Raw genomic sequence first — 26,165 nt, forward strand, 5'->3', positions numbered from 1 at the left:
AGCTATTAACACAGAGCCTGACAGGGAGCTCCAACTCACAAACAAGGAGGTCATGACCTAAGTTGAAGTTGAACCCTTAACTACAGAGCCACCCAGGCCCCCAGAGGTAATTCAGTTTTCACTAAAACATAACTCATTCCTACAATGCCCTTGGCGTTACTAAACATTTGGAATCTTTTTTTTTCTTTTTTTAAAGAAAGGCAATTTTTGAGCCAAGAAAATATTCAAATTAGAAAAAAATCATTTAACTTTTTGATATAGAAGACTTGCAGAGTAAATGCAATTCTTAAGAACATAAAAAATCACTCCATTTTGTAACAATCAACTTGTTCTCTGTCCCTTGATATATTCAGTGTGAGACATCGCATGGTGTCAGTGTTTCTGAGCAGATCCAGCAGACTGTGAGAGACACGGGAACTTTTGTCAGTCTCTTCATAATAAATATTTCAAAGTCGGTATAATGTAGAATTAATGTTTTTGGCCTAAAAGGTATACATTCATCTCCAGATCAAAAGAGAGGACACATCTATTTAACCGGAAGTTCAGAGAGTTCTTATTCCAGCAAATCCTGAGCATCTGACCTGTTCTCTCTGTTTGGAATCACACTGGAGAATCCCATGGCATGAAAATTGGCCCAAGCCCTAAATAAACACTCTTATTCTACAATATTGCATTTTTCCTTTTGGAAGAATTTTACAGAACCGGCAAAATTAAGCAAAGAAAAAAGTAAAATAAAAGTAAAGTCCCTCTTAAATCTAAGTTTCTTTCTCTATTACAATCTCCTTTCATTGGCGAAGAGTTTCACATAATAAAATATTTTAAGGAAAATAGAGACATCGACATATAGTAAATTAATGTTTTTGAGACATTAAAACAAATAAAGGTACTTGGTATATGTTCTAAATATCTGCTATATCCAAGAGGGGGGAATTAAAGATACTAGATTCTATCAAAAATAGAGATTTCATCATTGCGGCTTTCATGTACTCTGATCTGGCTTAGGGCAGCGAGAGATTCCTCTAAGACCAAGCTGAAATCTGTCTCCTGTAACATTTACCCTATATCCTTATTCTACTTTTTAAGCTACTTCGTGTTACCCATTCAAATACTTTATTTGTCCTGAATAAAATGAGCCTATTTCTTTTTTAAGCACAGAAAGACTTAGTACATTTTCTCAAGCTTAGTTGAAGAAATGGTATTATAATGCTCAGACTCATGTATCATTTGCAAATAAGTAAAATGAGATCATTTACTTCTTGGCCACAAACTGCATATCTGTTTTTCCTTCAACAATATGAATTCCTGTGCAATCTGGAGTAAGGGCTGTGCCCAAGTAGAGTGGACATGGTTTCCTCTTGGAGCAAGAACAACAACAAAAGTCATTTTGGCTTGCTTTACTACTTTTGTGTGAAAGTGAGTGTTTGCTTCTTTCAGAATGATGGTGGATTTCAGAATGGGAAACTGGAAACCGGAAATAATTAAAACTGGATTTCATTTTTTGTTTGCTTTTAATGTTTACCATACATTGAAAAAATCCTTCTCAAGTACCAAGATTTTTATATATATATAAACATATATAAATTATATAAATATATATATATATATATATATTAGAGAGAGAGAGAGGACTTTGAGTATAGATTTGTTGTGTTTCCTTCCATGTATATAACTCATTTGTGTGTGTTGTACATTTTCAGATTTCCTCTCTAAATAATTTGTAATGAAGCCCATGTTCTCATTCTATACTCAAAAATAAAAACCATCACTTCCAGTAAGATATTTGTTAATATTGCTATTACCCATCTATTTAAAAATCGTATTTTTATAGCTTTTGTTACAAAAGAGGAAAAGAGAAGTTTACATAAGGAGCCCTAAGATCTGAGAGTCCTTATTATCTTCTAATTATTTTAATAAATATATTTAAAATACTGAATAGAAATAATTTAGCTCTATCAAAAAGAGTTGTGATCTCATAAGATACACACACACACACACACACACACACTTGAAAAAATGTCCTCCCTCCCTATATACTTACATACAGTAAAATGTACATTTTTCCTTTACAGAGCTTTTTTTATGGGTGAAAACTTAAAAATGTATGTTATGTACTTTATAACCTACCTTCTTCCCAACTTAATATTTTGAGAGTCATTTACGTTATCATGAATACACTAGTCTATGCAATTCTTATTCTGTGTATTATTCAATTGTAAGAGGACCACTCTGATTATACCTGCTATAAGCATTCAATTACAAGTATTTTGTAAGACTATGTTTTATTTCTCTGGGTAAATACCTAAATGTGTACTTGCTGGGACACATGTTAACTGAATGTTTAATATATAAATAACAGAATTCTAGTTAGTCCACATTCTCAGAAATATGTTATCCTCATTCTTTTCAATTTTATCCACTCAAGTGGGTAAATTTGTATCTTTGTTGCTTTTAATTGCATTTCCCTAATGATTTTGAAGATATTTTCATGGATTTGTTGGCCATTGGTCGTGTGTGGTGTGTGTTTGTGTGTGTGCGAGCAAGTGTGTGTCTGGTAGCAAGAGGACTATTGCTGACACTTGATCTGCAGGAATGTTCTTCATGTGTTCATCCTTGGTCGCAGGTGTTAGCTCACACCCCTGCGTGGATCAATACTCAGCTCAACATTCATGTGCCGCTCTGTAGACCTCCCTCGTTCTCTTTGTGTGCAGGCCTTTTCCTCTGAGCACTCCACCTGTACAATCTCACTGCCTTCATCTCCTTAGTCTCCCAGCTTTGTTTCAAGTTATAGACTCCATAGTGTCTGCCTGGGGTCACCATCCCCAAGCCAGGATCTAGAGACTCTCCGGGCAGGAATTTTGGGCAACTGAGGTGCTAACATGTGTTGTTTTTCTAGTCTCTCGGGACGTCCAATGTACTGTTTTGTGTCCCAAAAATTATTGTTCCATTTATTTCATTTGTTTTGTGGGTTGCTACATGTGGGTGAGTAAATCTGGTCATTATTACTTCATCTTAGCCAAGAATCGAAGTGTCTGAATTTTAATTTTATTTAATTTTAATTAATTTATACTTAAATTCATATAGCCCTACGACTAATGTCAACAGAACTTCACATACAGCAAAGTTCTAGATGCTTTGAGAGTACTGTATAGTTCCTCAGTTTTGACCACACAGCACATTTTATCTTCCTCCTGAAAGTCCTAGGGAGGAAGTCCTGCAGTAAAGGCGACGGCTCAAATCAGCACTCACCATACTTTCTTTCACTCTAGAAAACATTTCATTGTGTGATAGCTATTAACATCCTGTGGATACTGTGTTCTGCTGAACAGTTTTGGGAGATGTTGCTTAGAGAAATTTTATATTTATATCTTTCTATATAGAGAAACTTTATATTAACACACTTGCCTTGAGTGTGAAGAAAGGATTTTGCCACAGTGTATTAAGAACAGAGTTCCTCATTTTGCTTATCTTGTGTAATCGGATTTCTTTGGAATCCTTCTCACGCAGGAGTAGCTTTCTGAGAGAATTAAACTGATAAAGCCTCCATATTTGGAAGCCTTGAGATCCATGTTGCACATCTTCTGCACTTTTTATCTGATGAAAAAGTGAATAAATATGTCATTTTCTCATTAAAAATAGTTCCTAAATATGTCCACTGAAGGATTCAAAATGTTGCCTAACTTAGAATCAATGGGCTACCCTGGTATTCACACTGTAGTATTGAAACTATAATTTTCACTAAAAGGAACCAGGATAAACTGAAGATAAAATAATTACAGATCAGAGAAAGCAATTTAGTCCATAAGCATGGGATATCTTGTTATGCAATGCTGTTCCTCCCTTACTCACATCTACGTACAACTCATACTTCATTGTAAATTGTGATTTCAAAGTAGTAAAGAAAAACAATTACTGAAGAACAAAATAACTGGCCATCCCATTAGCAGTGCTGAGTTGGACCAACAGCCTTCAATTGTGTATCTTTTGTTGTTTCATATTAGCTATTTTAGGTCTTCAGAGCATTAGCAGGCTGCACTCTACTCTTTAATTACCTTAATTTTACCTGCAACTGTGCCACCATACTTCTTCCCCAAACCCTAAATTTCTACCTGGATGTTGGTTTGAGAAATAAAGAAAAATCCTCAGGCATATGTATAAAAGTGGAATATTTTTATGCTAACATCATTAGCTCAAAGGAGAACATGCAATGTCAACACGTAAGAACAAAAAATATTTTTTCCTAGTAACAAAGTTTTATTGAAACAGAAGTAAAAGGGGGTTCCTGGGTGGCTCAGTCGGTTTAAGCGCCCGACTTCGGCTCACGGCATGATCTCATGGTTCGCGAGTGCGAGCCCCACATAGGGCTCTGTGCTGACAGTTTGGAGCCTGGAACCTGCTTTAGATTCTGGTCTCCCTCTCTCTCTGTCCCTCCCCCACTTGAGCGCCCTCTCTCATTCTCTCTCTCTCTCTCTCTCTCTCTCTCTCTCAAAAATAAATAAAACTTAAAAAATTATTTTAAAAGAAGTAAAATGGGTATGCAAACCTATTTATATATCTAATCACTATAAAGGACATTTTCCAAGTAGCATAGGAATTGGACTAAGGACTAGGAAAAAAAAAACTCACAAAAACTATTGTCTTGATAAGATCATTTCATAAACATTTAAATGATTTAGAAAGACTAATGTTTTAAACATTTGTAAAAGCTTTAGTCTAAGATACCTTGGTTACTAATTAAGATAAATTCTAATACTAGTAATATGCACCATAACAATAATAATGAACTTCCGCATGATAGGTGTCAGGCAGTAAATTAAGCACTTATTATGAACTACCTAATGTCTTAAATAAGTATTTCCACGTAAGGATGTCCATTTAGAGATAAAGAATGGAAGCAAAGACAGCTAGGCAATTTGATTCAACTAGCTCAAGTCATAAAGTGCAGAATGACTATTCCCTGTTTGCTGGATTCATCTTGTGCTTTCCTATTATGTGCTATATTTTCATCATACAAAATAGAGATAATTTTTTTTAAATAACCATGGATATAAACCAATTTAAATTACATTTTCTCATGCCTTTCTCCACTTCATTGTCTGAAACACCCTCATTAACTGATACAATTTCACTACTCTCATCATTATGGTAATTAAAAAATTAACAAGTCAAGATAATATTCTCCATCGTGCACAGAAAGTTTCAGTACAGGTATCCCTCACTTCCCAAAATTTCTCCTTATGCCACTTCTCTCCTTTATGGAAGACTTATATTAGTACCTGCTTTCACTAAAGGAAATAAATCTGAATTGGAGTTTTGCTTTAAAAAAAAAAAAAGTGGTTGCCATACAAATGAGGATCTTTCCCAAAAACAAACTTTCAGAAAAAGCAGAGATATTCTTTGCCTTAGGTCACTTAGCCTTGGCCACCTTTAGCTACTAAAGGTTTCAAAGAAAAACACTACTTTCAGTTAAAAAGGGAAACTATCGTTTTGTTTTGTTGTTGTTTATTGTTGTTTTGTTTTCATTTACTTTTGTGCTGTATATATCCACATGCTGTACAAAACTTAAAAAGCAAAAACCAAAACAGACAGACATGGAAATATTTAAATAATATTATCAGTGATCATTATTCCATTAATGTGATAGTTTTAGTAATGCTACTTATGCATAAATTACATTCATTTCTTTTTTAACAGCTTACCATCTACAAATTTATTTTGCCTCATTCATTCTTCTTGTTTCCATGAATTTTAATTACTTATTACATATATGTCTAGAATTATCATTACATTGTCTTACCATTAGGATCAGCAGATAAAGTCAAGCTAAATAAAATAAAACTAAAAGCTTCAATAAATAAACTATGCAAGAAAAAAAATGACTTTTAAAAAGTAAAAATCATTGTGTAAATAGTAAAATAATTATTAACTTTCAGAAGCAGCCATTACATGCCTTTGCAGATCACAGATTTGATTTCTAAATAATTATTTAATCTTCAATTATATACCATCCTAACATTTCAGATAAGATTACTAAGGGTAATAGGATGCATAGATTTTCTCTGCATATTACAGGAGAAGACTTAAAAGAACAAAACAGAAGGAAGGAAGGAAGGAAGGAAGGAAGGAAGGAAGGAAGGAAGGAAGGAAGGAAGGAAGGAAGAGAGGGAGGGAGGGAGGAAGGAAGGAAGGGAGGAAGGAAGGGGAAAGGGAAAAAGAGAAGGAGCAAAAGGAGGAAGACAAGAGAAAGAGAAGGGACAGAAGCAGAGAAGACAGGGAAAGAAAACATTGGGAAAAATAGAGGAATAGAAAAAAAGTGAAGACAGAGGGTCTTACATGAGTGAATCAGACATATTTTTAAATATAAGAAATATGTGAAAGGAAAAATGGCCAAAATTAACATAAACTACATTAAAGGTTTTAGGTGAGAATGGATACAGATTGCCATTTATTTTATTTTTCATTTTTTTGATTTATTTTGTCATGTTGCATTAAAAAATATCTGCCCAGCTTTTGTTGATTACTCTTTAATTGAATATTGTTTCCTTTGGGTTATCTTGCATCATGCATATATTTGATAGTCTGGAAATTTCCATATAAGATTTATAGAAAACTAATATTTTAGGGGCGCCTGGGTGACTCAGTTGGTTAGGCAACCAACTTTGGCTCAGGTCATGATCTCACAGTTTGTGGGTTCGAGCTCCATGTCAGGTTCTGTGCTGACAGCTCAGAGCCTGGAGCCTGCTTCAGATTCTGTGTCTCCCCCTCTCTCTACCCCCCCCTGCTCACACTCTGTGTCTCTCTGCCTCCCAATAATAAATAAACGTTAAAAAATTTTAAAAAAGAAAACTATATTTCTAAACCATTATGTATAAATGTATTTATTTAATCTTTTTGATATTTAATAATATTTTATTGCAATTTGTCCCATTTACTTGTTATAGACAAATAATGTTGAAATTTTTTTTATGCAACTGCATTCTCTGAGTTTCTTTTATTTTTGTAATAATTTTTTAAAATTTTTTTTTTTCAACGTTTATTTATTTTTGGGACAGAGAGAGACAGAGCATGAACGGGGGAGGGGCAGAGAGAGAGGGAGACACAGAATCGGAAGCAGGCTCCAGGCTCTGAGCCATCAGCCCAGAGCCTGACGCGGGGCTCGAACTCACGGACCGCGAGATCGTGACCTGGCTGAAGTCAGACGCTTAACCGACTGCGCCACCCAGGCGCCCCTATTTTTGTAATAATTTATAGTTCTATATTACAGTGTTAGCTAATCTTGTGCATACATAATCTTCACTGGTATATTTCTGTGATTTTATCCTAGTACTTTAATTTATATAAAATTCCTCATTAATATTTAATAGGTATGCTCCTCAATTTTATTTGACATAATATTAATATTTATTGTGCCCTTTTTTTGCTTCATGTTTTCCTCGTCCACTCTTGGTTCCCTTTCCTTACACTGCACTTTCAGATTCAAAGTCTTATAGTACAACTTTGATAATTATTAAAGAAATTATGGATAAAATATCTTAAAACTGTATTTCATCATCTATAATGCACCACAATGCAAAGACACACTCTTATTTCATCTACCACAAGAAAACAAAACACTACAGTGTAACTGTAAGTAAATAATTCTTTATTACTGTATTTTCCTCCAATAACACTGTGTGATGGACAATTACAAGCATGTCTGAGGCATCATTCCTTTTTTTCCCCTCAGTTTTATGAGGCATAATTAAGAAATAAATTTAATATTTAAGGTTTACAATGTGATGCTTTGATATACGTATACATTGTGAGAATTATCACAAACTAATTAACATATCCATTACTTCATATAGTTATGTGTTCATTTTCTTTTTCTTCTTTCTTTCTTTTCTTTCTTTTCTTTCTTCTTTCTTTCTTCTTTCTTGATTGCTTGCTTGCTTTTCTTTCTTGGTTTCTTGCTTTCTCTCGATGAGAACCCTTAAGATCTACCCTGCCCAGTTAGCAAATTTCAAGTAAAATATTGTGCCAATTTTCACACAGCATTTTTAACTACAGTGACATTATTGTATATTACATCACCAGATCTTATTCATCTTGCTTAACTGAATCTTGGAAGCCCTTTGAACCTCCTATTCATCTTGCATAACTGACACTGCACTCCTGTTTCCCTACTCTCAGCTTCTGCAACCAGCATTTGAATCTCTGTTTCCAGGAGTTTGACACTTTTAGATTCCACATATAAGTGAGATCATACAATATTCTCTTACTGTAACCTACTTCACTTAGCGTAATGTTCTCCACTTAACCATCCTCCAGATGACCATAGTATCATCTGTGTTGTTGCAAACAGCAGGACTGCACTCATTTTAAGCCTAAATAATATTCCATTTTATGTATCTACCACATTTTAAAATCTGCCACTAATTCATTGATAGACATTTAGGGTCAAGATATTCCATATCTTTAATATTGTGAATAATGCTGCAAAGAACATGAAGTGGAGATACCTTTTCCAGATACTTATTTTGTTTTTATGGTATATATGCCAGAAGTGTGATTGCTGGATCAAATGAATAGCTCTGTTTTAAATTTTTGAGGAATCTCCATACTGTTTTCCATAATGTCTACACCAATTTACATTCCTACCAACAGTATGAAAGTTTACATTTTCTTCATATCCTTGACAACACTTGTTATTTCTTGCTCCTTTGTTTGTTTGTTTTTTTGTTTTTTGATAATAGCCATTTTAACAGGTATAAGATGAATTCTAATTTTCGTTTTGATTTATTTCCTTTGATAATTATTGAGCTCCTTTTTAGGTGCCTGTTGGTCATTGGTCTGTTTTCTTTTATGTCTGTTCAGGTCGTTTGCTCATTTTTTAAATCTGTTATTTGGATTTTGCTATTGAGTTGTATAAATTCCTTATATATTTTGGATATAAATCCTTGCCAGATATATGGTTTGCCAATATTTTCTCCCATTCCATAGGTTGCCTATTCACTTGTTGATCGTTCTTCTGCAGAGACTATTTAATTTAATATAATACCACTTGTCTATTCTTGCTCTGATACCTATGCTTTTGGTGTTATATCCAAAAAATTAAGGACCTAAATTAATGTCAGGATTCTTTTTCCCATTTTTTTTCTAGTAATTTTACTAGTTCAAGTTTTAGATTGTCTTTAATCCATTTGAGGTGATTATTGTATACAATATAAGAGTTCAACTTCATTCTTCTGCATGTGGATATCCTTTTCCAAGCCCATTCAAAGAGGCTATTCTTTTCCTATTATATGTTCTTTCCAGTTAATTATAAGTGCATGAATTTATTTGTGGCTTCCCTATTCTGTTACATTGATCTGTAGATCTGTTTTAATGTCAGTACCATACTTTTTTGATTCCTGTAACTTTGTAATATAGTTTTGAATTGGGAAGTGTGATGACTCCAGCTTTGTACTTCTTAGTAAATATTGGTTTGACTCTTCAAATTATTTTGTAGCTCCATGTACATCTTAGGATTGTCTTTTCAATTTTAATTTAAAAAATCCATTGGGATTTTGATAGAAATTACTTGAATCTATATATCTTTTTGGGTAATATGGACATTTGACAATATTAATCCTTCCGTGAATGCAGGATGTCTTTTAATTATCTTTCTTTTCCTTAATTTCTTTCATTAATGTTTTATACATTTCAGTGAGAAGTCTTTCACCTCTATGGTTATTTCCTTCCTAAATATTTATTTCATTGTTGTTGCTGTTTTGAATGTGATTGTTTCTATTTTCAGTCTCAGATTGTTGTTTGCAGGTATATGAATGACTGCTTTTGTATGTAGATTGTTTATCATGCAATTTTACTACACTTAATAGTTCTAGCAGTTATTTTTGCTTAGATTTTAGGGTTTTCTACATATATAATCATGTAATCTGCAAGCAGAGGTAATTTGCTTCTTCCTTTCCAATTTGAATGACTTCTATTTTTTTTTCTTGTCCAATTGCTCTGGCTAGGACATCCAGTACTAGGTTAAATATAAATGGCAAGAGTGGGCATGGTTGCTTTATCTTGGCTCTGGGGGGAGGGAAAGCTTTAAGTTTTTCCTCCATTGATTATGATGTTAACCATGGACTTTTTCATATATAAACTTATTGTGCTAAGGTACATTCTTCTATATCTGATTGTTAAGACTTTTTTTAAAATCATGAATGAATGTTGAATTTTGTTAGTGCATTTTCTGCATCTATTCAGATATCATGCATTTTTTCTTTAACTTTCAGTTTGTTAATGTAGCATGTGTGACCCATCAGTTCTTAAAAGTGTTCCAGTGTTGTTCCAACATTTTCTCCCCATTCTTGACAAACTTTCCTGAACTGTTAAGGCTGGTGGCAATATTATGAAACAAAAATTAAACAAGAATTTACTAGGGGGCACCTGGGTGGCTCAGTGGTTAAGCGACTTCAGCTCAGGTCATGATCTTGTGGTCGTGAGTTCATGCCTCACATCAGGCTCTGTGCTGACAGCTCAGAGCCTGCAGCCTGCTTCACATTCTGTGTGTCCCTCTCTCTCTGCCCCTCCCCTGTTCTCACCCTGTCTCTCTCTCTCTCTCAAAAATAAATAGACATTAATTTTTTTAAGAATTTATTTAAATGTAAGTGGAAATCATTGATGCACACATTTCACTTGAGGTGAGGAAACAGAAATAGCTGTAAGGTATTTCAGACATATTTAGATAATCTCAACAACAATGTCTCAACCTGGCATCAGTGATCATTAAGTTGGCCTGGTTTGGGAAATGTTACAATACGAAGAAAATAAAGGTCTTAAAATTGATAAAACTATAGAATATGGAGCACATCATTAAATGACTAACCTCCATGCGCACCAATAGTACACATAAAGTTAATGTTTTTTGTGTATGTTAGCGTATATACTGATTGGATCCATGTGGCATTTTATATCATTTTTGGCACCCTTCTTTAGCCTTCTTGAAATTGTAAAAAAGGTAATTTTTAAATCCACTATGTGAGTTTCTCAATTCTCTCTCTCTCAAAAAAGTAATAATAATGTAATTCATGCTGTGGTGTGTTTCCCAGATTCCCCCCAAAAGACATGGGGCCCCATTCCTCCAGTGTCTGAGAATGTTGATGGTTGACAATTTTGCTCTAAATCCTTCTTTAGGAACTGTCCTCAGACCCCTTATCAGGCACCCTGAACCCCATAACAGCACAATGTTTGCTTTATCACAAAATATAAAGCAAGATTTATCTTCTCCCTCCACATTGAATGAATTTTAAAACTGATAATAGCCATGAACAAAATAACTCTCGAAACAGTAGAGCCAGAAATCCATATAAGATACGCAAGCCAAAAGTGGATTCAATTATACCACGGGGGAGGCATAAAAATACCCATTTTAGAAATGGCATACACAGAAGAACAGATGTTTTGATAATAGTTATCAAACAGACCTCATGTTATAGGACACAAAGTGCTAGCTGCTACTGCATTAAAAAAAAAGACAAAATATGTCATAGCACTTGAATAAAAATACAGACACATTTATTGTCTTTTAACCTGAGAATCTGAATGTTACATGCTGCCTGTTCTAATGGATTACCAATAACTCACATCTAGAATCTGTTGACAGAGCTATTCAGTATTTTCACCCCACATCAAAGAACCATGATAATTTGTAAAACTTAATTACAAGATTTTTTTATTCAAGTCTGAGGTAATACATAATTAAATAGAACGTTATCATAGTTACTAAAGCTTATTTTATAAGGAAAATATAAAGAAATGTTAGTAACATAAATCATACCACTTATTTCCTCACTATAATAATTATTTGCCAATAGAATTATTTTCCAGGGAGAATTGACAAGTACATGTGTATTTCAAAGATCAAAATGAAATACTACCTGTAATTCTGTACAGGGAAACACAGTATTCCACATCACTTTAAATAATTTTAACCTACTTACCTGTTATTCTTTATAGCATAAAGCCACTGTTTGTTTTTTTTTTCCCTTTAAAGCTCATGTATTTAACAGTATTTCATAGCTTTATTTCCCTGATTTTCCTAATACAGGTTTACCTATCAGCTTTGGGGAAATTAATATGAAACTAACTAAAAACTATGTTTATTAATGGGTAAGTGATCAGCCTCAGGGGTAGATTACAATGAACGCTGCAATAATGCTCCAGATTTGCCTGTACTTTAAATGAAGTATAATAAAACTGCATCAGTTAACTTTTGTTACATAAAACCACCAAACATCCTGTGGCATGTAACAATATTTATTATTACTAATGCGCCTGCTGGTTACTGGGATTTGCTGCTGTAGGAGAATATTGGCTTAGAATAGCTCCAATGTAGTAGCACTGCTCCCATGATTCTTCTCCTCCTCCTGGGTCCCTGATCCTCTCATGGTGATGTCCAAAGTTCAAGGAAGCCAGTGAAAACACATAATTTTTCAGCCTCACCTTGGATTTAGGGACTGTGTATTGTCCTTAGCGAGTCATAAGGCCAAGCTTAGTCAAGGGGGCTCTGCCTACAATGAGGTATGACAAGGCTATAGATACAGAGAGGGATACAGAATCAGAGTCCAAATTCAATACATCTTACATACATACTGCCCACTATCTACATAACAAACTATCTTTAGCCCACTATTATGGTTTTGTGCTTGCTTTTTTTAAGCTATGAAGAATAAAGGGGTTTTACTGGGCTGGTGTTAGTTATACATTTTATCGTCTTAGGAGTATAAATCTTCTTAATAAGCCAGACCTTTCCTTCCCCTAAGAATGCAAGGCACTTGAAAACTAGACAATAGACATTTATCTTATTTTTGATGACAAAGGAGATATTGGCAACTATTTTATTGTATAAAAATGTACTAGAGTTCATTATTACTTCAATAAAGATTATTGGAATCTCTTACGTGATCATTGACTAGAACATGGGAATGCAAAGGAATGTAGAAGAGATATTCTTGCTGCCACACACAGGAAAGTCCAGGAAAGTTCATATAGCATAAGATATGTGGGTAGTGCAAATATGGAGAGTAAGGACAACTATGTTCATACTGTAAGCATGCAAGTGGAAATATAAGTCAAACATTTATCATATTCTGGCTTAAGAAATAGAATACTCTAAAATTTCTATATAAATATAATGAAGATAGATAATATGAGTACCTACAATAAGCAAGGTGAGAGGTAATAATGGTGTGTTTTACAGCAGTAGTATTGGGAGAAGAGAAAAATGGACAATTTGAGGACCATATATAAGCAGAACCAACATGAGTTTGTAACTGATTAGGAAAGAAACGGTAGGTGTAGAGAAATAAAAATCAAGTACGGTCAATGGTATGAGATATATATATATCATATCTAATTAGTTTTGTGTATAATTTTTATCCCTCTTCCCCCTATATTATTTTTTATTCATTCATCTGTTGACAGATACTTAGGTTGCCCCTATCTAGCTCAGGTGAATAATACTGCAGTAAACATGAAAGTGCAGATCTCTCTCCAAGGTACTGATTTCATTTTCTTCAGATGTATTTCCAGAAGTGTGATTACTAGATCATATGGTAGGTCTATTTTTAGTTTTTCAGGAACCTCCACACATTTTCCAGTGGCTATACCAAATACATTCCTGCCAACAATGTACAGGTATTCCCTTTTTTCTACACCCCTGCCAGCACTTGTTATTTCTTATGTTTTTGATAATAGTCCTCCTAATAAGTATGAGGTGATATATCTTACAGTTTTGATTTGTATTTCTCTAAGGATTATTAATTTGAGCACCTTTTCATGTACCTTTTGGGCCATGTATACTGGTCTCTTTTTCAAGAAATATCTATTCAGTCCTTGCCCACTTTTTAATTGACTTATTTATTTTGCTCTTGAATTATAGAGTTTTTTACATATTTTGGATATTAACTCTTCATCAGCTATATGGTTTGCAAATTCTTACTCTCATCCATAGTTGTCTTTCACTCTGTCAATTATTTTCTTTGCTATGCAAAAGAGATTTTTAGTTTAATTCAGTTCACGTGTTTAGTTTTGCTTTGTGCCTGTGCTTTTGATCCCGTATTAAAAATAATCATTGAAGGGTCAATGTCAAGGAGATTTCCATGTGTTTCTTTTTTGCAAAGAATGTTATGGTTTCAGGTCCTATATTTAAGCCTTCATTTTGAGTGAATTTTTGTGAGAGGTGTAGATAGGGGCCAAATTACACTTTTTTTTTTTTTTTTTTTTTTTTTGGCATGTGGGTATCCAGTCTTCCCAACACTATTTATTGAAAAGACTGTCCCTTTCTTGAGTGTGTGTTTGTGACACTAGTCTGTGACACAGATTAGTTGTCCATATTTGTGTGAATTTATTTCTGGGTTTTCTATTTTATTTATGGTTGGAAGAATTAATATTGCTAAAGTGTCCATAATACCCCAAAATTATCTACAAATTCCACGGTAATCCCTCTCAAAACACAATAGCATTTTTTTCACAGAAATAAAAAAAAATCCTAAATTTGTATCCAAATTTGACACAAAGACTGAAATAGCCAGAGCTATCTTGAGAAAGAACAAAGCTTGCATTTCTGATTTCAATGCTCAGGGTAAATTCTAAGTTTTGAAGGACAACGGACTGTCACAGAAAGTTTGGGAGACTACAAAGTAAAAAATATATATATATTTGTATATAATATATACAATACATTGTATATGTATATATATGTATACAATGTATATAATACAATATATGTATACATGTATACATGTATATAATACAATGTATATAATACAAATATAATTAAATATAATATATTATAATATATATCATGTATGAATATAATGCACATAATATAATATATAATATATAAATATCTATAATACATATTATATATATTAATTACTGTAGAAGTCACTTATCTCTATATTCTTCCTGTTGGCGATTGCTATTAGCTATCTAGTTACATTTAGGGTACACTCTATTGATCCTAGCTAAAGTCCATATTATATTTCACTTGGTAAATAATAGGGCTTGTTTGGGGCATTCACATTCACCTCACTCTGAACATATCCTGTAGTGATAGCATTATACCCAAGAGTCCAAGCAGCTACCTGCTAAACCCTTACCACTGAGAGTATTAACGTATCTACTGACCAGTCCTTCAGTATAGGGGAATAATCAGTTAAACCACTAGGCAACAAATTAGCTTTGGTTTTGTAAAAGATAATATAGTAAAACTATATCTTTCAAATAATGTGAATTTTCTTCATGGTCTAATATGATGTGTTTCCTAAATGATTTTGTTTGATGGCTTGCTCCTGGTTTCTCTTCCCTTTACTGCCACAGTCATTCCTGTATTTTACTGAATACTGGATGGAGTCTCCCCTGTCAAGTCCAGAAAAAAGAACTTGCTAAATATCAGTATCTTCTAGTTTCAAATTCAAGTTACCATATATGTATATTGTACTATCAGTACAGGGAGCTCTGTCCAGGTCTGATTTCATGCCTACGTTTCCACATACTAAACAACCCAAATAAATAGAATGGAAACCCGCTTATAAAACATTTTAAAGTTCATTTTTTTCTTGCCGTGTGTTTTTTAACCTACATGGTTGAGACTTTACTTTTTAATTTCATATTATATAAATTTTTCCTTTCTTAACTAGTATGCCTGATGCATCAACTTGGTATTAGAGGATTTTTTTTTCAAGGCTCCTTCCAACCGTCTTCCCAAGGGATGTAGCTGTATCTGCTTCTTATTCACAGAACTAATAGAAAGAAATATTATTTGGTCTGCTGCATATTTCAACCATTACCTGAATTTCCTAATATTAAGTAATATTTAGTGAGAGCTTTCTAGTTTTCAGGCACCATTCTTATTATTGTAAGTGAACTATATAATTAAATTCACACAATAGCTCTATATCTTTGGCACTGTCTTTTCCCCAATTTTACACAAGTACCTGAGGCACCATAAAGTTAAATCACTGCTAAATGTAATGAAGTTAATAGTCAGTGGATCCAGAGTTTGAAATAGATTTCACTATCATATATAATACGTAATGGTGCCTCTTCCTATATTTAACAACAAATATTTTTGGCACCAATACCTCAAGATCTTAAAAAAAATTACACTTCTCAGGCTGTGGGCTGCTGTCTCCCCTCTATCACTTTAAATTGGGTAACTACTCAGTTTAATTCATGTATTCTATATCATTTTCTTGTTTGTGAATTTTTTACCAAATAATTGAGACATATTTTTGATATTTTTTTTTCTAGTTTATCAAGCTAATTTTCTATTAGCAAATTTTTCACATGGTGGTCATCAAGCCCTTTGATCAAGTCAGGATCATGCCACATGCACATAGCACAATCAGTTATACAAATATTAAAAGAATGCTAGATAAATATCACTCTTTGGATTTCTAATTTAATTAATGCAAAAGCTACTGTTTTATCTTATCAGTGCTATGGATAAGAGCCTGAGAAACTATATTGAAGCACTTAAGGATGGAGATGGAGAGGTGGATAATAGAAATGTCAGAAAGTTATTTTTACATTGCTAGACAATGATTTTACTCAATTTCCCAAACATGCACCAAATGCTTACTCTATTTATCTGACACCTGCTTCAGTGGGCAATCAGGGAGTAATGACATCATCATATGGTGATAATCTAGGTGCCATAATACTTTGTTCCTGGGGGAGGAGCCAATTTACCACAAATTACGTTGCTAAAGCTGATGATATACTGCTTTGAATTGGTTTTCTCCTTAACTTATAAGAAAGTCAAAAGGAATAGATATATAAACTTTTAGGGGTAAAAATTCATTTTCAGTTCAAATACTTTTCCTTATTAAAGTGTGCTGCATTTTCTTCTTACATGTTTTATTTTCAAGGGTTTGTAATGCCATTATGCAATTATTCCTCTAGTTATTATTCCCGTTGTTATGGTCCAATATTTCGAAAGTAATACGACCTATGTTGTAAACAAACAGGACAAAGATGAACAATTAGATAATTTACGATTATGAAGAAATAATTATGTCGGTTATTTAACATGGGTATAAAGGATAGGGGGAAGAGAAGGAGGGTAAGAATGAGAGAAATGAGAACAAGGAGGAAACAAGCAGGGAATGTGCAAATTGTACTAAAATAAAATAGGCATGTTTATTATGATCCCATTTATTTAATAAATTGATTATATGGATAAATTTTCTCTATGTATAACATTTTGAAGTTTCAAATGTATTCAAATTACAAGTAGCCACCTTATAGCTACATTTCCATAGAGCATTCCAGAGAAATGTAAAGATTACATTTTAAAATAATAACAAAAAAAGGATATTGTAAAGAACATGGAAGAATAAAATATATAAATGTTGGCTCCGGCATCTCCACTGTCTTGCTGATTTTTATAATTGGCAGATTCTCTATAATCATTTTTCAGAATATGAAATTTATATTTTTAAATCTTACTAGATGTCTATCCCCTCCAGTAAGTCAGCTCATAGAAAATTAGTGTTAAGTGCATTTCACACCTTTGGATAAATAAAGGAGTGATCGATATTGGATAATTTTGGTTGGTATGTGCCAATGCATTAGAGCCTTTTTGACAAAGAAGAAGGTTGTCATAGAAATAGCTGCCTTCAGCCAAAACAGCAATAACAACAACAAGCAAAAAAAACACCTCCAGCTGAACTCAAAGACAACAAATGAAAGCCCTTTTTGAGAAACATACTGATACATGCAGTATACGGTCAGCAGATGCCATTGGCAAACATACGCTCTCCTTAACTCTCAGCACTGGACGGATCTATGGAATAACACATCAGAAATAGACATTGCTTAAAACTAAGTAATAACAGATTTTTAGACCGTGCATACATGTTCCTGATATAAGGAAGTGATGATCTTTGTACTGATGAGGAGGGGGAAGAAAAGAGAATCAAGAGTCTAAACAAAACAAAACAAAACAAAACAAACAACAAAAGAAACCAGGTATGGGAATAACATAATATTTCATAACATGGTCAATGGAGTTCATCAAATATTAAAGGGGATAAAGTTGAAAATTAAATGTCATCAAAAATTAAAGGCGATAAAGTTTGAAAATTAAATGTTTAAATTAAAATTAATTAAAAATAAATGTCAGCTATATATAGTTCATTTTATATTATACTTTTTTTTAACTATCTTGGTTCAAGAAAATACTTGATTCAGGCATAAAATATGAAAATTGTTATTTAGATCATAGGTTGATATATCCTAATTATTATGGTCCACATTAAACAAAATAACATTTTTTTAAATGTTTCTTTTTGGAGTTGCAGCATATACCAGCTTCATTTATAACTTTTTTTTTTCCTAAAAAACTATTATGAGTAAACATTGATTAGTGCAATTTGAGTATTTAACATAGAAAATGAGAAGATGAACTTTTTTATTGTAGTGTAGTTGACATACAATATTTTACTAGTTTCTGGTGTATAATACTGATTCAATGTTTATATGCATTAGGCAAGTAACACCAGGATAAATCTAGATACCTTCTGTCCCAAAGTGGTTGCATATTATTAAGTATATTCCCTATGTTGTACTTTGTATCCTCATGTCCAATTCCTACTTTTTTCCATATTTCACTGATCCCTCCACTCCCCTCCCCTCTGGCAACCACCAGATGGTTCTCTCTATGAGTCTGTTTCTGTTTTGTCTTGTTTGTTCCTTTGCTTAGTTTTTAGTTGTTTAGTTTTTCACTTATATGTGAAATTGTACAGTATTTGTCTTTTTCTGTCTGACTTATTTCACTTAATATAATATTCTCTTGGGTCATCTTGTTAAAAATGGCAAGATTCCTTTCCTCTTTATGGCTAAGTAATATTCTACGGAATATATATATATATATATATATATCCCATCTTCTTTACCCATTCCTCTATTGTTGGACAATTCAGTTGTTTCCATATTGTGACGAGTGTAAATAGTGCTGCAATGAACATAAGGATCCATGTAACTTTTCAAATTAGTGGGTTTTTTTGTTTGTTTGTTATTCTTTGAGGGTTTTTTGTTTTGTTTTGTTTTTTGTTTTTTGTTTTTTTTTTTGTTTTTTTTTTTTTTTTTTTTTTTTTTTTTTTTTGGTTTTTGTTTGATAAATACCCAGGAATGGAATTGCTGGATTGTACAGTGGTTCTATTTTTAATTTTTATGAGAAACCTCCATACCGTAATCTATAGTGACTGGAACATTTTGCATCCCCATCAGCAGACCAACAGTGCAGGAGAGCAGAAAATAGATCTTATTGTTGACATATCTGTCATGAAAGTCTCATAAGCTATATTTAATACTACTTTTCTCATACATAAGATGTCCTCAAATACTTATTTCCTCCAATCCACAAGTTTATCCAGTATGTGTAAGGATAATCCTAAATGGCCATTGACACATTTTTGACTGCTTTAATATATATTATTATTATTTTTAATGACAGGAAAAATTCGCAAAAGTGAGATTCACTTTCTCATCAAGATTAAAATATACCAAAGTTTTTTTATATTACCATCACATCAAACTATTTTAAATTTCTCAAGGACTCATCTATGTATTTTATAACACATCATATACATGCATATGGATATTTACTAATCAAGCTGACTCATGCCATAGCGGCATTTATTTACTTAATATTAAATCCTTTAATCTTTAATATCAACAAATCTCACAGCATATTTTGTCTTAAATCATGAGGCAGCTTCCTTTAGCTGAGGACAATTGCTAGAAAGAACTCAGTGGTGCTCATCAGCAACTCACAGCTGGTGGAATGAGTGCCTTGCCTTGAAAGAGCATCTGAGTAATCCACCAAAGCTTTCACTACAGTCCACTCTTAGCACTTCTTCGATGCCCTGGCTTCAGAGAATCAGTTCATCCCATCTGTGAATCATTTCTTCGGTAATATGGGTGGTCTGTTATTCTGGGGAAACTTATTAAATGAAAGGTTAAAAAAAAAAACAACAACAACTCTAGCCCCTACAGTGAGGGTTGTCTTAAGCCTCAGCTAATACAAGAGCCTCATTGTCTCCTTCTTCCACTATCCCTTCTGGATCCCCTCAGTTTCAGTTAGAACCTCTACTGACCTACATGACGTATTTGACAGAAGGACACAGACTCCCAATCCAGTAGAGTCTGCTCTCCTGATCACCATATCCTTCTTGCCTGAGACTGCCAAAAGAGACATCCTAATGGGCCAATTTGTGTCAAACATATTCTCCTCTCCCCTCTTTGTGTAAAGCACCCCTCCCTCCTTCTGTTGATCAGGATCTATTCATGCGAAAATGTTTCCTTTTCTGAGACTTTTGATATACTTTTCCAGTATCAGTCATGGCACTCTGGCATATAACCATCACTTACTATGGCCATCTCATTTCCAAGCTTTCGAGATCCACTCTGACAGTGTTTTGCTGTCATCTCTCACAATCATTCTGATGGTGTTAAATTCCAGATCATAGCATCAGATCTTTTTTATACAATATTATACTTTGTCCCCATAAGATCCATCCTATATATCCTCTATTGGATCTTCCTGATAAATATTTGTTAGATCTTGAAGAATCTTAACAAAGCAAGGGCTTCTGTGAAGGGTTATAATATGACATAATCCTTAGTTAAGAGTCTCACAGTCTGAAGAGCAGGTGAGAGGAGATTCTGAAGGCACTGCACATTTCCTTTCAAGGCAGAAGCCTCTATTGTTTTCAAGATAGGGATTAAGGCTAGACTTTAACCAAGAGGAGGGAGATATGTCTGTAGTTCCATAGGGTTCTCAGCAATCTAGAGATTTCAGATTTTTCAAGTTACTGAGCCCAGATGTCTCTATTTCAAGTATGAAGTTCTCACTCCTTTCAAATCTGGGTCCCATCTTTGGTACAGAAGACTTACCAATGTTGAGAATTTAACTTTATCTTGAGCTTCACTAGCTTTATAATTAAATACTGGATCTGATCTTAAGTACTTTTCTTGCTCTGACTGTAGAAGATGAAAATCTTTTAACATGTGGCCAAAGAGAATGATTGTCTTCATACTTTTCTTTAAATTGGTAATTAATTATCCATAGCTTTTCTTCTTTTTGCAATGCATTGACACACATAAGTATCCATTCAATACCATAATCCTTACAGTTACTATTACATGAACATATCAAATTCTGGAAACATTGCCCCTCTCAGGGAACGTTCTTATATTATGCTATACTAATTCACCACCAGTGAAATTTTTAACAACTACACTTATACAAACTTTCAGAAATTATGAAGATTCCATTTTCCAAGAGCCAGTGATGGAATATTCCCTTGTCAGCCAGGTAATTATCAGCTTTAGCAACTTATTTTAGAATCTCCTTACTATGAAAACTCCTGGTACCAATTGCATTTGGTCAAGTTCCCTAGGAAACAGAATCTATGATTGTGATTTTTATGGAGATGGCTTAAAATAGTAACTGAAGTCAGGAATGAAAAAAATTAGGACTGAGCAAGGAAGAAGTTGAACTTCAGTAAAGTCTGGCAGTGTCCTCAGCAGATTCCACAGGACTGGGATGGCTCTGGTGCTTTACACTGCCATCACAAGCAGCTATGGATGAGGGCTTCTTGCTAGGAGGAAGTATAACCCATCATACAGCTCTCTACAGCTGAAGGCAATGCCCAGAAAGAAAAGCAACTGTTATCCATCAGTATCCAATGTTCAGGGCAGCTGGGCAGATGATTGTCACAGAGTACCACAGTGCTGAAGGAAGAATGCAAAAGCAGCATATTGATGCAGGCAGGCTGGGTCCAAGGACCCAGAGGAGGTTCCGCAGGACCAGCCAAGAAGGTCTCTGGCTTATGCTGGTTGGAAATCAAATGCCAACTGAGATGAAGTGAGAGCAGAGTGTATTGAAGACATAGAGAGTATAGAACCAGACAGAGCATCTGGGAGACTGGAAAAGAAAAGTGAGTCTCCTGTTCACACGGGGCCTGGGGTTTTTATTGAGGGTGGTGTCTGCGCATGTGTTTTCTCAATAATCCAGGAACAAGGATGGGTATGGAGGTCTTCTCCATAAGTCACGTATGCCCTGGAGGCAGGTGTCTTGATGAGTCATTGGTTTTGGAAAACACTAATGATGACTCCACTCAGTCACCCCTTAGATGTTACCTATTGTGCTGGAAGACTTCAAAGAAATCATTAAATCCTTGTCTTTTACAAGAAGGATATACATTATCTGTTCTGTAAATTGTGTGTAAGATGGGAATGCAGGTTCCAACAAAAATAGAAGCAGGAAAAGTCATGAGAAAAGCAGTTTTCCGTGGGGTCCCCTTAGTTTTCCTGTCTCAGTATCACTCGAGAAAACATTATTGAGCAAATTACATCTCTCTGAGACCTAATGTAACAATAAAAATCCCTTTGTTAATGAGTTCGGAATTTGAATATTTGTGCTGTTGCGGAGTTTAACAGCCAATTTGGAATTCTACTTATTGTTTCACTTATAGGCCTGCTGCTCAGGATATTCTAAAATTTGATGAGGTAAGGAGTAGTAAAACACTTTAAAATATTGGAATGAGCAAGAATATAAGAACACATTAAAAACTTCAAGTTTATACAAAAAATTACATATTAAGCATGCTATAAATAATTAAGCACGGTTAACAAATCTATTTGTTTACTTTAGAATCTGTGCTTCCACTGTAAATATTGTCAAAAATCAAAATTCAACCAGTAAATTTGAAGATCTAATTGGTTTTATTACACAATTCATGAATAGGACAGCATTTTACTGCCAAGTAAAGGGGAGCTCCTAGGAGTTGTAGAAATGGGAGGTTTTTATAGGAAGGAGGGTAGTACAAGAAGTTATCATCAAAAGAAAAAAAAAAAAGAATTGTTTCAGGCAAGGTCACCTTTCCTTAGGGGGAGGGGCAGGAAGTCTTACCATGCAGATGATCTCATTTTCCTTTGGTTGTGTAGGGGGGGAGGGAGAAAGATGGGAGGACCCATGTGACAAATTACCAATTCTGATCAGAATTCTAGATTGATAGGTTTAAAAGTCCACTAAGGAGAGGTAGAAACCAAAATCTTGGCTTGATGTCCTGGGGGCAAGTGACTCTACTTTGGGCCTGTGGCTTTCTTTTTAACAATAGAAACAGAGGTATTTAGGAATCGTGGGTTAATTAGAGCCTCTTTTGAAAAATCTGGTTTAATTATTTGTAGCTATTTCTTTCCAATGTAATGAGAGGCAGGGAAGGACACTGGATTTATAATTTGATTTTTGTTTTGTTTTTATCTAACTTTTAAGCTAAGGTTTTTGAAATTTCTAAGCTTGAAGTTCAGATCTGTAAATAGTAAAACATGTCAATTCAACACCTAACACTGTGCCAGGAACTCAGCTGTCCTCAATTAGTATTCCTTCATGTATTCATTCATTGTATTATCAGAATGAGAAAATAACTATGAACTTTGTAGATTTTTTTGGCTGTTCTATTTTAACATATTATTGCTTACTTTTCCTTCTCTAATTGTTATCCCAGAGAATTAGAAAAGGAAAAAAAATATTAGTGGATATGAAACAAATAGTCAAATTTTGAACTAATTAGTGATTACTGTAAATGCTTTCATTGGACGAATAAGGTAAGAAATAAATACTCATTGAGGTTTGGGTACTAGTTATTACCCAACTATTAACTAGTTATCTGTTAATCTTATTTATTTTAGGCACACAATTAGCCTAAGTAATAAAGATTTGCTTTAGCTAAATTACATATGTTTCAATGTGATAGAACATTTGAAATAATTCAGTACAAATCTAAACTTTGACAGTGGAGGAAAATGTAATGTAGAAACATTTCAAGTGGGTTAATTTAGAACCACAAGATTGTTAGTCCTTCATTAGGAGTCCTAATTTCCCTCCTATTTATTACTGCACAGTTGGGAATCTTATAGAAGTTGAGGGGTAAATTCTCTATTTTTTTCATTTTATATTCCTGATAGTCCTTTTTACCTTAAAACATGTTTATCTGTTTAGAGGTCGTAGCTTTCTTTGGGTGAAAGTGTCCCTGCCATAGAATGCTGCAATGATTCATTTTCCCCTTTCAATGTAGTGATAGTTTAACTCATGAAAGTCAACTAGCTAGATTGAACATTTAATCAAGTGTGAAAAAAAAAAAAAAACCAGTTTCCTAATTAATCTGTTCATAGTTTTGATTATTTAACATCTGGATTTATTTTTATTGTCTAACTTAGTGGTTTTTAATTGTTGTGTTTCTTCCCCTCATCTGTTAGATTGATTACTTTTTCTTGAAACTGTGTTCTTTTGTTGTGCTAGTTGGAAGTACCCATTCTATTTCTCCACAATACACTTCATTCATCTCCATTTCTTTAGAACTTATGTTATATTGATATGTTTTATAATTTTTTGTATTAGAAAATTAGTTTTTACATTAACCATCCTATCAAATTTACTCTTCACCATAGCTTCTTGCTTTTTACTTTAAAAAAAAATTGTTTATTTATGAGAGAGAGGGAGAGACAGAGTGTGAGCAAGGGAGGGGCAGAGAGAGGGAGACAGAATTCGAAGCAGGCTCCAAGTTCTGAGCTGTCAGCACAGAGCCCCACATGGGGCTTGAACTCACAAACCACAAGATCATGACCTGAGCCAAAGTCAGACACCCAACTGACTGAGCCATCCTGGTGTCCCCCCCCCCCTTTTTTTTTTTTAATGTATTTAAGTTCTACCTTCATGAAGAACATCTTAAAAATATTTTTTTCAGGAAAAAATTGCAAACAGTAAATTCACCTCATGTGTTTTGTACTTGTTATTGCTGTTGCTGTTTTAAAAATGCTGTCTTTATTTTCTTCCGCAGCTCTTCTGTGATTCCTATGAGCCACACAGCTAGGACTTCGTATCCCTGTCCCTGGTTTCTGACAGGTCCTCCATATTCCCTGGCTTTTCCTCTCTCTGTGCTGCATTCTGTGCATTTCTAGTCATGGTGGGTTGTGTTCTCCTAAGGTCTTAATAACACATTTAATTTTTGCTCACATTCGGTGGGCTTTCCTGTGAAAATCTCTTCTAATATGAGGATGTGGAGAATCACTAATCAAAAATAAATTTTATATTTAAAAAATTATTTGTTGGGGGCGGGGGGGAGTAGATGTTTTCACACAATGTGAACCATGTAAATTCAAACCCCCAAACAATATGAGGTCCAGTGTTTTTCAATGATTTGGAGACCAGCACCTAGGGAGAGAAGGATGATAGATGATTGCCCTAACTTACCCCTGTGATAGTAAAAATAGTTTGTGTGTGTGTGTGTGTATTTTTTTTTTTTTTGTTTCTTTTTGTTTTTGGTTTTGGATTTTTTTTTCTCTTTTCGTTTAGCAAGTCAATAGAGATATAGCTCAAGAGGGAATGTTTAAAGATTAACCTGATCAATTTTGCAATTATTGTTAAATTGATATTAATATACCCTTATTTAAAGCTAATAAAAAATTTTAGAACTTTATTTACCCTGTATGCATTCATACCACTTAATACTATACTTTAAATTAAGTATTTTTTTTTGAAAATTGAAAAGAATATAAAATTACTCTGTATAATTAATTTACAAAACAAGTTTTCTTATTATCCTAGATTTAAGCTATGGGCTGTTTTTTATTATAAGAATTTACTGACCATTTACACTTTGTAGAACTATATCCTTATTGAGCTTGCAGTAATAACTTTTCCAAAATGTTTTTTTTTTTTATTTTATTTTATGGAGAAATAAAATTTCTTGAATCGACTTCAGGTTACAATGATTTCTGTGAGGTTACCGCACTGTTTGAACACACTAAAGAATTACTGAACACTGAGAGTGGTTGTGGGTTCAGTCCAAATACTAATAATTTTTGTAGAATTGATATATTGAAAAATTACTATGTTTCAGGAACCCTGTATTGCACTGAAGATACAGGTGTGAGAAACCCAAAGCCAGCCCTTGAACTCATAACATATTTCAAGTATAGGTTTTTGGTTTGTGTTTGATTTTAACGTAGTATGAACACCATTTCTCCAAAATCACAATGAGGATACTACTGTGTCTCAAATAATATGTGTAACTCCATCAGAAGGAAAGTATTCTTGCAAAAGTTCTGATCTACAAGTTACA

Source organism: Lynx canadensis, chromosome A1 (genome assembly GCF_007474595.2).
Source record: "Lynx canadensis isolate LIC74 chromosome A1, mLynCan4.pri.v2, whole genome shotgun sequence".
Lineage (NCBI taxonomy): Eukaryota > Metazoa > Chordata > Mammalia > Carnivora > Felidae > Lynx > Lynx canadensis.